This window comes from Vidua macroura, chromosome 1, assembly GCF_024509145.1.
Source record: "Vidua macroura isolate BioBank_ID:100142 chromosome 1, ASM2450914v1, whole genome shotgun sequence".
NCBI classification, from domain to species: Eukaryota; Metazoa; Chordata; class Aves; order Passeriformes; family Viduidae; genus Vidua; species Vidua macroura.
Genome location: NC_071571.1, coordinates 145,098,987 through 145,113,231, shown reverse-complemented (window position 1 = coordinate 145,113,231; position 14,245 = coordinate 145,098,987).

Sequence of the window (14,245 nt, the reverse complement as noted above, 5' to 3'; positions counted from 1 at the left end):
CTTTCTCCTTCTCTTTGTCTGAGAAGCCATAACAAAAGGGAAAAGGCATTTGTTTAGATGAGTTTGTTGACATGTACCTAAATGTTTGGCATTAAGGCAATACAGAATTTAAATTGTGGTTATTTACTTTGCACACTGGAGTAGAACTCAAGGTTAATTGCAGATATTTCAGATACAGTCAAAACACAGATTCTAACTTAGGTCTAAATCAACTGCTTGCTTTAAAGCATAAAGGGTCTAAAATATGTATATAGAGAGGTCAACAGTAAATTTTTATTTATTCACAAACCTCTGTCTCCACTAATGGCTGTGTTTGCAAGAATGACAGAAATGAAACATGGTCCCTTTTTCTCTGACTTCCTACTTGATTATAGCAAGATCCAATAAAATAATTAATTGTTGCAAAGATTGTACAACTAAATGCTTGGCTATTATTTCACAGGTATGAAAATAAATCAGGATTAATTCCATTGGTCTAAAACATGGCTATAAAATTTACATGGGTGGCATCAGCACCAGAATTTCTATACAGTACATTCAATTTCTATGTAAGTTTAAGCTTTGAGGAACTTCAATCTTCAGAGCAGCTTATCTGCCTGAACATAAAAATTCCTCCAGGGATCCCAGCAGCAATTACAAACTCCAAAAGAACTGGGTTATCAAAAATTTGGAAATACCACTAAGTTTTTAAGAAGTTCTCAGAGGTTCAAGTATTTAGTGCAGATTGCATCAAAATGAATCAATCAGCCTTCTAGGTAAATAAGCAAAGTTTTTAGGCAGGAATGAAGTAAATACTATATACATATATATATATATATATATGTATGTATATGTAAGTGTATGCATATATTTTTATATATATAAATATATAAATATATATATATATATAAAAATATATATATATATATAGATTATATTTTTGCTAGTTTGTGCTAGTCCTGAGGTCCATATATTTTTTTTCCTCCTGATACCAAAATTAAAAAGACAAACCCTCTAATTTTCCAGTCCTGCCTCAAAAATGCTTACTCTGATTTAGCTAAAACTTCCTAAAACTTTAGAGAGAACAAACATGCTTTTCCCAGGAATCCATGCACCAGAAAGCAGAGCAGGAATTGTTTTGTTTTGGTTTTTTTTTTTGTTTTTTTTTGGTTTGTTTTTTCATTGTTGAAAAAAATTTGTCATTTTATCAAAATGTAAACTTATCAAGGAAGCTTGCTGATTTTTTTCTGGACAGATTTTGGAACATTTATGTGGGCAAAAGTGGAACAAAAGCAGTTATTGTCTTTTTCTGAAGCCTTATATCTGGGGTAATGGTTTGGAATAAATGCAGTAACCAGTAGGTTCTGTCCTTCTTAACTTATGGGATAAAAGCAAACCTTGTTTCCCCAGCATTTTCCTGCCTTATTTATTTCATTATTGAACTTTATAAAATAAAAACCTTGTCTATCCTTGCATATTGGGCAAAATAGGAGCCAGGTTTGAATGGGGGCTTCTAACCTGTGTTATTTTATAAACAATCACCTCTTTGTTTATTTCTGGCTGCTGCCAACCATCTCTCTGGAGATGAGTTCAATGCAGGGACTGAGTGACTCTGTTGCTGTGGGAGTCACACTGGGAACTGATGGAGCAGAGACTGGAAACATCCCCCAGCCAGAGAAAGCTGCAGGTGCCATTTCATCACAAGGACTCACTGCAAGGGAAGATAAAGGTGTGACTTCTCTCTTTCAAGGATAGAGATGAAGGCTGGAGCTGACCCTAAGGAATTTGCTCTTCTTAAAACATTCTGAGCCTATAATATTAAGATGGGTGTTGGCTATGCTAGAATTACCGTGGTAGTCTCTAGGTATTTAAATGCCTAAGCTCCAGCCTTTTCCTGATTTTCTCTGTCTAGACATGGACTCCAGGATCTTTTATTACAGAAAAATCTAATGCAGTGTTTTCTATTGACCTCCAAGCAGTCCATGCCAGGCTGAAAATCTTTCATTGAGAATACTTTGGCAGATAACTGACTTTGGCCTTGCATGCAGCAGGGCAAACATTGGAGGAGGGGATCTGGGGACAGGTGCTGTTATTCTTGGATTCACAACTCACATCTGCTGCAGTTTTAAGTCTTGCCTTGCTTCCACTCTCCAGCCTTCAGTTACTTTAGTGACTTCAGCTTCCAGCTCCAAATTTAATGAGTTTCTATAATCTGTCTACAGCAAACATGGGGGTTTTGACTCAACACAAACTTGCAGAATGTGACATAGACAGTTAAACCCAGCCAAGGAGGATTTGGGTTTGTTTTCTCTCCTAAAAAGAAGATGTAATCCATTCAAAGTATTACCAAGGTATTTTGGAATCAAGCTAACTCATTTCTGAAGTTCACACTGAGGTAATGTGTTATTAACCTCAATTGTTCTGTTTAAATCTTCTCTGCCCATGGGAACAAAGTTGAGTTTTGGCTTTGGCTTTGGCTTTGGCTTAAAATATAATCATCTACCATCCTCACAAAACTCAGAAGTGAATGGAGCTGTGTGAAGGAGAGGACAGCAAAGGACATGGGGTGCTATATTCTGCTGAGGCAAAACCCAGAAGGATGAACACTATTTTCCAGACCATTTAATGCCACAGGCTCGTATGTCATGGGTTTACTCGAGTGAGTGGAGGTCTCACCTCTTACCAGGAGTGTCTGATCACTTCTACCCTTGGTGCTGAGTGATTAACCCACTCTGTGGTGCTTCCAGTTTGGAAAGCAGAGGCAGCCCAGAGGGAGAGGAGGCTGCTCAGCTCCACACTCTTTCAGGGATTAGTGTAACTGGGTGCCTCCAGCTCTTCACAGATGCCATCCTCTAATCCTCTGCTGTATTCAAAGGACCAGGGACCATGACAAACTGATAGTGACTGTGGCTAAAGAAGTTCTCCAGAAGTCACCAGCTGGCACTTTTCAGCAGTAGCTATAATCGAGGTTTACTGGCCGATTCCTTCTGAGCTGATTTTTCATCATGTAAAATGATTCTGCCTGCTCTGCTGCACTGATAGGGAGAGGCAAATGGGAAACCAAGTGGGAAATGCCAGTTGGCACTGAGAGAAGTGATGTGCTCAGTATGGAAATGCTGGTGTTTCATGGTATTAGCAGGCCCCAGGTCAGGGTAGAGGATCTTAAAAACCTCCCCATCTAGGAAATATGGATTATTATTTTACAATTTCCTAACAAACAAGCAACAACCAAAAAATTGTTTACTTGTGCAAAATATATCACAGCGAGTGTCACAATCTGAAAATACTTTCACCAGTTCACCATCCCTCCCTGCAGCAGGAAGGAAAGGGTGGGCAGGGCAGATGTCAACAGGAAAACATCTGCCTCAACACCTGGCAGAGCTACAAGGTAAGGATGTGGGTGGCAGCATCTTCCTGAAGGGAGCCTCAGGTCTCAAAAGACTGGAAAACAATTCTCAAAACTATGGAATAATTTGAAAATAACAGTGCAATATATTCTGTGCAGAGTCTCTATATAATTGCTTGTATCTCTTCACTCTGTCCTCTTGGCAAGGAGATCCAGATGCTGATTTCGCTGAAGTCTGCAGATTTCACAGTCATTTTTCTATTTCCTGTGAAGTGGTTTCTGCCTTTGTCTTTCTCTCTCCTTAATTAATTCTGCATCATCCAACTGCCCCTTTTGGCATTCCTGATTTTTTATGGTCTTAGCTTTATATGGTTTTCAACGATAATCCTTAAAACTAAAGTGTATAGCTATCTATTTAATCCAGTTTTCTGCCTTCCTTCCTTTTCATCTGTGCAATATGATTCTCTCCCATCTTTTTTTCTGCAGGCTGCCAATGCCAAAACAAAGCTATTCCTATTACTCCAGTCATACATTTTTAATGAATTTTTGTTTCATGCTCACTATTCCATTCTTTTTAATAGATTTCTATCTTTCTTTCATGTATCATTTTTTATAGAGCTTTCTCACAGGTCTCCCTGCTGAGACTCTTTAACAGTAAGTCTCAGAGAAATAGAAAGACTCACATCAGCCAGCCAGAGACAAGCTGGATCCAGTGCACATGTCATCTGTTTCCACTGGGGTTGCTGGGAGCCCAAGGGCTCAGTGCTGCATCTTCAGCCAGGTCCAGCACAGCATGAAACGGAGCTCCACAGCTTCTTGCTGCAGGAAGCTCAGGTGCAGCTGGCTTAGAAGAGTCAGAGTGAGCTTTTCTGTGCCATCATACACTACACCCCCCATGGCATTCCTCCCCAAGACAGCTGCCTCTAGGGAATGGCTGTCCAGCCACCTCCTGCAGGACTTTTCCAAGCAGCATTGCATAGACTATAACCTTGTCTGCTTTTCTGTCCCTGTCAGGTGTGGTTAGAAGAACATGCTGTGCATGCTTATACCTTCCATTCAGGCCCAGTTTATGTTCATTCAGTATTTTCTATTTGAACCTCTGTCTGCTTGGTTTATCCTCTCCCAAAAAGCCTGCAAATGCATTTGTTTTCAAAGTCCTTGGGAGGAGTCGTTTCTCCACTACAATTCTGTGACATTTCAATTCCCTACTTGACTGCAATCAAGAAGGTGCAAAGTTTTTGGATTCTGGATATTTCAGTATTTCTGACAAAATAAGTATCAGTCTTTTTGGATGAAAGAAAGACTTCACTTTTCTCTGCCAGAGAAGAGCCTCATAAAAAAGCCTTTTCTTTTTCTTTTTTTGTGTTGCCACTTTTGAACTGAAATATTCCGTTGCACAGAGCTGAAATAAATTGGTCAGAAAATTTCAAATGTGTCACCTTCATCAGGACCTTTCTTTAGCAGCTAAGCCCAAAACCATTGGTATGTCACTCCATTTCATCCCTCCAACACAGTAATATCAAATCTAATTTTGGGGGCCCTCCATGGACCATGGTTAGCTTATATCACATATCACATCCCTGTCTCCAAAGTCATTCTGTCTTTAGAGCCTACTCAGATAGAAGGACTTATCCAAGAATCCATATTGAATGGGCTCACATGTCCAAAATATGAATTTTTCTATGTACATTATTTCACACAAGTATTTAACTTACAATTTCTTAACTTCAAGCTACCAAGTCTACCTTCATGAAATACAATTATACAAAATCAAATGTCAGTAAATACATTTTATGTGCACAACCTGTTTCCTGGAATTCAGGCAAAAATATTAGAAGAAAAGAACATCCTCACTGTTGTTTTAGTTTTTTTATAGAAAGAAAACTAAACCTTATGGAAAATTCTTCAAGTATATTGTAAATCTGGCTGTTCTGTTGGCTTCCTCTTACAAATTCCAAAGTGATAGGGAGGACTTTGTACACAATAGCAGCTGATATTTGAATAGCTTGCATGAGGTTTTGCATCTCAGCCTCAAGCACCCGTCAGTATTTCAATTTCTCCCCCCCCAAAAAAAAAAGTTTAGAAGGAAAATAATTCAAAATTGAGTTGTCTGGAATTATTTTTGGCCTGAACTTGAATCACCTTTGGCATTAAACATGCCTTTCATTTTGGCACTTGAACTTTGCTCAAGGAGATGGGGAAGAGCACAGGCACAGTGCCATGTTTCAGAACAAAATACCCATTTTACATTACATTCCCACTGCCTGTATCTAATTGCATGTGAATATCTGACAGGAAATGGAACAGGATACTCAGCATTCAATGCTTTTAGGAAACAGATAATCGGTAAATTGGTCTTTGTTATAGTTAAAGGAACAATTGTTTTACTGGACTGACCAAAACCAAATTACACCAGGGATGCCAAAGAATACTGACAATCTGTACTCTACTAGGTGAAAATGGGATAATTATTTTTCTCTTTTTCTTCCTTTTTGGTTTTTGCTCCATTTCTTTCCCTGCTTTGATGCTCTCTCCTTGTAGGTGCGTGACTGGTAAGAAAAAGTTATTTAATTTCAAATGCTGTTAAGATAATTAGCTGTCACATACAGGTTTTACTTATTCTCCAGCCAAGATAATGTCATTTTTAACAATTTTTTGTGGCTGGCCCTACATTACAGAAATGAGCTGTGCTCCTAATGATCATCCAGCCTTTGAGACAGAAAGTGGCTTTGCATTTTTTGAGAGTTTTGAGACAGTGATCTATTTATATACCAGTAATCAAGTGGTTCAAAGAAGTGGGAAACCTTTTTCTTTTTTTTCTTTTCTTCCCATACTTCCCTGATAAAGATATGAGGGGAAAGAATGCTTTTCAAAAAGTGTCCAAGCAGACACTCGTAGCCTCCATCCAATGGTAGCAGTAAATGATTTTCCTGTGAAACTCTCCCTTAAAAAACTTTCTTCTAGACCATTCCAGGGTGGTTGGTGACCCCACATTTGAGGAAAAGGGTCCTTTTCATATGGGCACTTCCAATCATTGCTCAGCTTCATGGAACCTAAAAGGTTGTGGTTTGTGGTTGGGTCCTCTAAGGTCCATGACTGACCTACTTGATCTTTCCTTTCTCCTTTTTCCTAGAAATCATATATCCACCTGGTTCAATTAATTGCATAAATGACTGAAGCATTTTTGGGTTTTTTTTTTCCTTGTCTTTGCAGGGGGATCAGGAAAAAGAATCACATCAGCTGGGTGGTCACTGTTCTTGCCTTCATTACACAGCATGATCTGCAAGTGGTGCAGATACCATTGGAGTGGATATGGTTTATATACCCACCATGGACACAGCCTAGGAAATGTAGTGCTGTTTTCTCAGAGTCATCATAACTTGTCATCTTACCCAGTGTGCTTTTGTTAGTGTTAATGTTAGTGTTAATGACATTAAAATATAAAACACCTGTTTTATATTTATATATATATTATATATATATTTATATTTATATTCAGCTAACTGAATGACACAACTCAGTAGGTAAAATCGGATGAGCCCAGGGGACAATTTGAGCAGCCTCTGCAGTTCTAAATCGCTTCCCTTAAAATAAGAAAAGGAAACAGTGAGGAAAAGAGTACAAATATCTAACAAATATATATGACTTTAAATAAGGAATCTAACAAATATATATGACCTTAAATAAGGCTTGTGGGCAGCAAGATTATATTTTACTTTGTACATTCCTGCATAAGAGAAATAAAATATTTATATTAGAAAGTAGAGGTGTAATTTAGATTAAACCATTTGAAGACTGATATGCCAGATGACAATGAATTTAATAACACTTTATAGTTTTCAGCATCTGTAGCAGTAGGATAGTGAAGGACTTCATTAAAATTTACAATGCCCCTGCCAGATATTGCAATTAGAGACCACTAAAAAGAAGGTGACTTGCCCAAGGTAGTACTACATTGAATTCATAACTCATAAAGCTCAGAATTCTGAGTTTTATTCCCTGGTCTAACTATAAACCCTTAGCAGCTAAGCCTGGTCCTTTACCCGGGGGTCAGGCAGTGCTGGCAGGGTTGCTCATCCTGATGTCTATGGTGGTAATCACATCTTTTTGCTGCTTCTGTCTTCAGACAATTTGGTGTGTCTCTTTGCCTCTTAAGCACCATCTCAGCTGGAGATGAGCTAATTTTTGTGGATTTTGCATAGACAACATCAAGTTCAACAGTCTCTGTCTGATAGATGACTCTGAGGCAGCTAAGAGACAGTGCTGCTGCACAGAGTGAGAACTTTGGCTTTTTCTAGTAGGAGCAGCAACCACGAGCAGCTCTGAAAAATGACACAGATATCCATTTGTTTTTTAAAGATACATTAATCTTTCAGCAAAGTGTTTCTGAAGTTGTATTTGGACTTGGCCTTCGTTAATGTCCCACATTGCTAATTGATTTTTCTGACCTTCCCAGCCCATATGAAAACAAGGCGGCTGGGGCTGCTGAGGGGAAGCACTGTTTGCTACCGCAAGAGCCACATGGCCGGCAGCCAGCAGCACAATTACACCACGTGCCTGGAATGATAATTGAGCTATTGCTCCCCTCTTCACTTTTAACCTTGTTAATACCATTGATGCAGCCTCAGTGTGACAGATTGACAGACAAGATAGGCCACAAAGACTTATTGTGATAATACTGCATAGAAGGTCCTCTGAAGGCGCCACAGTGAGAGTTCACTTGGGTGCACCCAAGGAGGAAATAAGGCAAATAGTTCTTATTAATAATTATTATTGTACTACTACTGCTGTTAGTGCAGCTACTACTGTTACTGTTATTACTTGCTGCACTCAAGAAGGATCTGGGAGGTGCTAGAGCTGATAGCTTCTACTAAGCAGAGAGCAGGATGGACAAGAACATCATGTTCCAGGAGAAAGATCTACCATTTTTCATTCCTTCCATCCCCTTTGTATAGCTTTTACAGCCTCTCTCACAGCTCTATTCCAGTTTTTTGCCTTCTGTCAACCCCATTTTTCTGTAGCCTGACCTCTACTCATCATCACAGGGGCTTGCAAAACTGCTGGGGAGCCTCAAGACAGTTTCAAAAGTTGGATGTGCAACAAGGAATTAAGTTCTAAGCTGAAAAATTTAATCAAAAGTGGGCCACCAGCAAAGAATTTGGCAGGAACTTTCCCTCAGAATTAGGCTCTTTGGAGATCTATGGTGTTCAAGTCTGTATAGCACATAATGAGAGACAGTCCCTTTCCTCAAAAAAATTTACAGGCAAAGTTCCAGAGAGGAGACCAAAGAATGGGAGGTACATGCTGGGAAATAATAAAGAAGGACACTAAATGAGTTTCTCTGATGGAGAGAAAACTTTGCTTTAAGATTAGAAATGAGGCAGAGAGGGTAAACAGTGGTAAGAGAGCAAAGCATTTAGTATAGATGTAGACTGATTTAAGACTTCACATTTTAGTATTCCTAATTTTCAGAGCACATTTTTTTCTTGGGGTTTTTTGGGGTTTACTTTTGTTTGTTACTTTTTTTAGGGGTTTTTTTGGGGGGAATGTTTTTTGTTGGAGTGGGGCTTTTTTGACTTTGTGTATTTGATTTTGTATTCTTTGTGGTTTATGTTTGTTCTCTTTTTTGTGCAGAAGCTGCAGATCTGTTCCTTTTAAAATTTTACTTCTCTTTAGGCAGGATATTTTGCCTTTTAGGTAATGAGATATTTTTTCCAGTAAATTCCCAAGATTTTCTCTATCTCTAGGCTAAACAGATGTATTACTTTAACATTTCTAGTCTCATTGCTGGATCCTTTTATCAATATTTTTCATGTTTTACACACATCTCATGGGTACCAGGACAGTAATTTTTGGGCCCAAATTTAACATAAGAATTCAGCCCAAATTTAATTATAAAATAACTTAATAACAATATACACAGCACCAGGTGAAAACAAAACCTCTGAGGCAATGAGTCACAACAATATAACAATCCATTACTTGCTGTCTTTTGCTTTTTTCCTCTTCTGCCTTCCACAATTAAATACTAATGGTCATAAAGAGATTCTCTGGGGCTTTTTCACAATGTAATTTTTCTCAAAAGCATCTACAGTTGCTGGTGCATTATTGCTCAAAACATACAAATAAGCTGCACCATCAAACGTTTCAAAAGTAGGATTTTTCTGCCAGTCAGAGTAAATTTAAAGTGCTCTTTACCAATTACAGCTTGAGAGAAGCCAGGGAAGAGATGTTTATAGATATGCTCTGCACTGTAGGGGTGGATTCAGACACAAACTTCATGGGGGCTGTGCAGCATCACTGCCTCTCCTGTCTGACTGAACACTGCACTTATCACTGCTGATGGAAAGATTAAATCCCATTAAACGGCCACATTTTCTTATTATTATTCCCCCTTCACCAGGAATTTATCCAGCAGCAGGCTTGGACCAAAATATGACCCAGGGTTCACATGTGGGGCAGCTCTGGTTTTTTACTGAGACTCATAGAAATTTTTACGAGGACGTGATCTCCCAGTGACATCCTGACTCCTCTCTTTCTCTCAGCTCTGCTCAGCTTCAGAAGCTGTAAATTTCCACCCACAAATGAGATAGGAGCTGGTTTGGACACTCCTATTGGAAAAAAGAAAGAGGAAAACAATACTGAAACCACATACAATAAATAAAAATCCAGTGCCAACTAATAAGGGACAATTAATAGTTTTCAGTTGTCCACACAGGAGAGCATTGGTTTAGTGACAATTTTTTTATTCTTTAAATAATCAAAATTAGTGTTGATATTTCTGGATGGGATGTGAAGGAAAATTCATGGGTTTAAATTCAGAGAAAAAGAGGAAATTCAACATCCTTATGGACCCAGTCTGGCATGACCCACATAGCTTAGTACAAGCACAAGAGTTGAAGTTCAGACCAACACGCTGTGCTTTGCTCATCATTGCTGCTCTCTCAGAGCCACAGCCTGACATCTCTCCTCTGCCAACCTCAATGTTTTATTACATCTCACATTATTGTATTTTTTTCTTAAAGACCATGCTCCTGAAAACATGCATTACACAAGAATGTCATATTTCTCTTGAAGAAAATTAAGTTTCCAGACCACACTGCTGCAGGACAAGGCTTGGAAAACATGAATCTTAAGTCAAACATAAAAGCCTCAGAAACCAGATGGAAACTCAGAAGCATGCAACCATCTCTCTATTTTTTTTTTTAACACCCCCTTGCTTTTAAAGCTGTCATACAATTTTTCTGATACCTGACTCATGATTTCTGAGTGCCCAAGGTTGGCAGTCCAGCTTCCCAAGATAGGAAGGTTTGCCAGTGAGAAGCCCAACAGCTCTGAGCGAGAGGCAAAAGGAACAGAGCATCACCCCTGAGCTGTGCAGAACATCAGTCCACTGGGATGACTCCCTCCAGGCTTTGGAACCAATTGTCAGGCTCTGTCTGCTCATGGCTCCAGGCTGCCTTCCCCTGTCCAATTGCATGAGCTGGGCAGGAAGACAGTGAATATTTAACAAATGTGGAGCTAAGTCAGGAGCTGAAGATATACAATCATTAAAGTCAAGGCAGAGCTCTCTTCAGGATGTAAATCCAAGGACTCTCTGGAGATATTTCCATTGTCTGCAGAGGAAACCTTCTGATGACCATGACCCTAATCTAGGCATAAAAATTAAGAACCTAAACTCAAACTGGATGAAACCAGGCTGAATCCTTGTGTCTTCAACAGCTTCCTCTTCCAAGAGAGACTTTTACTGCTATCATGAAGTGATTCTGCAGCTGAGAGAAAGCTCTAAATGGCCACCTGAGCCAACTCACAGGAGAGTGTAGGTAATCCACTACCACTCATCTCATTTTTCAACATATGTCATATGGATTAAAATTCATGCCTTGCACCTGCAGGACATTTTGGTGTTATGCAAAAAAAAAGTCAATAAATTTCTCCAGGTGTGCATTAACAAATGTATGGGGAAAATTATATGCAGGGGTTACAGAAGTGCCTTGAAAAAGTAGTCCCTTTATTTGGCTACTTCAAGTTACAAGCTATGGTGGTGGTTTGAGGGGTATGAAGCACTCCTCACAGCAAGAAGCAGGGCCTTTAACTCAGGGTGCACTAAGATAGCAGGAATATGCTTTCTGCTGCTCTCCATTAAAATGTCTAAGATACCTCCTTTTGCAAACAGTCCTCTTGGAGCTGCTGAGTCAGCCGGGTTTAGCAGTGGGTCCTTCCACAAAGGCTGAGCCCTGGGCAGCAGATGCAGGGGTTGACCAAACCATAATCTCCAGTTTCACCCCAGATATTTATGGTTTCAAAGACTAGAAACAAGAACCACACATCTCTCTATGCCCAAGTGTCAGGGAGGAGAAGGTGTGGGAGTTGAGAGGAAAAGAGGTTTCGGAAGCCACGGGGATAATTAGGAAGAGGAGGGTGGTGTGATCACAGGCAGAGGGAAATACATAGATGTAAACAAACACAACCCAAGATGCTGAACAGAAGCAAAAGTCTTCCCAAGGCCTGAAGTTGGGAAATACCAGAACTAAAGTTGCTAGGGCAACCATAATTGGCCCCACTGTGTATAAGCTTTAATTAGATAAACCACAAGCTATTTTTTCCACAGGACCTAAAGATCATTTCCAGTGCTGGGACTGGGTGTGGTGTTGGGCACAAAGGCTGATGCCCCAGCAGTCCCACCCATAGTCAGGGGACAGCTGCAGGGACAACAGAACTGAGCTGGGCAAGCAGCAACAAAGGTGCTTTCACAGTAGTAGAAAGCACAGCCACAGATCCAGCAAAGCAGGGCTTGTCCCTTGCTGTCTGATATAATTTAGGAAATCACTGATTCCTGTAGTTTCACAGCCAGTCATTAGTTGGGGATTTCTTTGGGTATGTAGCTCAGTGAAATTGTTCAAGGCCAGGTTGGTTGGGGCCCTGAGCAACCTGATCTACTGGGTGGCATCCATGCCTGTGGCAGGAGGGTTTGAAGGATGATCTTTAAGATTTCTTCCAACCCAAAGCAGTCTATGATCCCATGATTAACACTTACAGGTCTAGAGGGGAACACTCGCACTTGAAGCCAGAGAGTGCTTCACTTCACCTGACACATGAGGCTGGTCCTCCTCAAGAGCCCTTCTCTGTGTCATTACAGGCTTTGGACAATTATGTCTTTCTAGTAAACCCTCATAGAAGCACCAGAGGAAAGTAGTATCTTGAAGTGACCTGAAAGCTGCACGTGCATGTTTAGTACTGAGGTCACAAACTGCTCAGAGCAGACATAAAGGCTGCTGGGGCTCAGCACAGAACCAGCACACAGAGGTGCTTGAGAAGATGCTGCGCTTCTGCCTCCAACACCAACATCTCCTTTCCTTGTGTGAGCACCCCAGCTGTGGCCACATTCCTGCAATATTCGTCATGAACAGAACACTAGCACCAAATACATGGCAGGCTAATTACACTGCTCCCCATGCTGCTGCTGCTGCTGCACCTAAAGAGCCAAGAGCCACTGGGTGACCTTACAGAGGTATTATCCTGAGTCCCTGCACCTCCTCTCCTCATATTTTGTCTCTCTTTTTTTTTTTTTTCACACTGGTGGCTTTTAATTCAGAACTTATCCTCACTGCCCTTTCACACTATGAAACATGATTTTAGTCTGGTTTTTCAACCACTTTTTGTTTCACTCTCACAATCTAAAGAAAAGCATCTAAAGTACTCCTGGATCTTTACTGTGTCACTGCTGTTACAACGTTATCAGTACCATCATTTCAATATTTCTGCTCAGCTCCAGCAGTAAAAGAGAATTTTGGATGCACACACAAATATTTGTGAATCTGTTTTTGCTGACCCAGAGAGGAGCATGTTATTTTGGACCTCCCTTTTGAACATTAACACAAACTAAAATGAAGGAGAAGCAGAAAGGGAGTAAGTGGCTCACACAGTAAAATTGCTTTTGAGAAGAAATGACTCAGCCATTTTCTGCTTAAATGCAAACACATACACAAAAATATCCCTGCCACATTATGCAGAAATCACCCTTGTTTCAGCTGGAAAAATAAAGAGCCACTGAAGCATGATGAAAGCAGCCGGAGCCAGCCAATTCCTGTGCCAAATGCCCCACTCTGCCCTCCCCCTCCCCTCTGCTCTTCTGCCCCTCAAATCTGACCAAAAGAAAAGGGTTTTGAAAACTACAAGGGGAGGGGGATCATTCCTGGCCTGAAATAAGACTTTTGCTGCCAAGCTTCAGCCCAGAAGAAATTTCTTACAGCTGAGTTATAAAACCCTGGGCAGAAAAAGGCTGAGAAACAGAGAAGGGAGGAAGAGGGATTTTTGATGGAAAGGCAGGCATGACCTTCATTTCAGCAATGCAAGAAGGTGATGTTGGAGTCTTCCAGGGGCAGAGAGGTCTTGCTTTAAGGCAAAAAGATGAAACACCATCCAACAACAATAAAAAAAAAAAAAAGTTGAGATGTTTTTCTTTCTTCCTTCCTTTTATTATTATTTATTTCATTTTCAGGCCATTCTTGCTCATTTATCTGAGTTGCTTGAAAGTACCGGTCAGTTGAACCACTGAGTCATATAATCAGATATTGTCATTTTAATGGTGACAATGTCTCTTGAGCTGTGTTTTTTGTGTTTTGCCTTTGGCAATTATTGAAGACACTTCCAGAAGTACCACAAGCCCAAGGCCTGTAGACATCAATTGCAGTTCATTTGCATAAAATCTGCTTCTTAAAAATAATTTTCTGCGTTTGCAAATGTTCTCTATAAAATGCTAAAAATCTGGACTTGTCTGACTTTAGACCAGTGGGTAAAATACCTGGAATTAATAATTTTGTGACTATTTAAACATGAGTCTGTACTTGTAACTCATTCATTCTGATGCAAGTATATGTACAAACAGTGAAGAACAAAAATGGCCATAGATACAAGGGA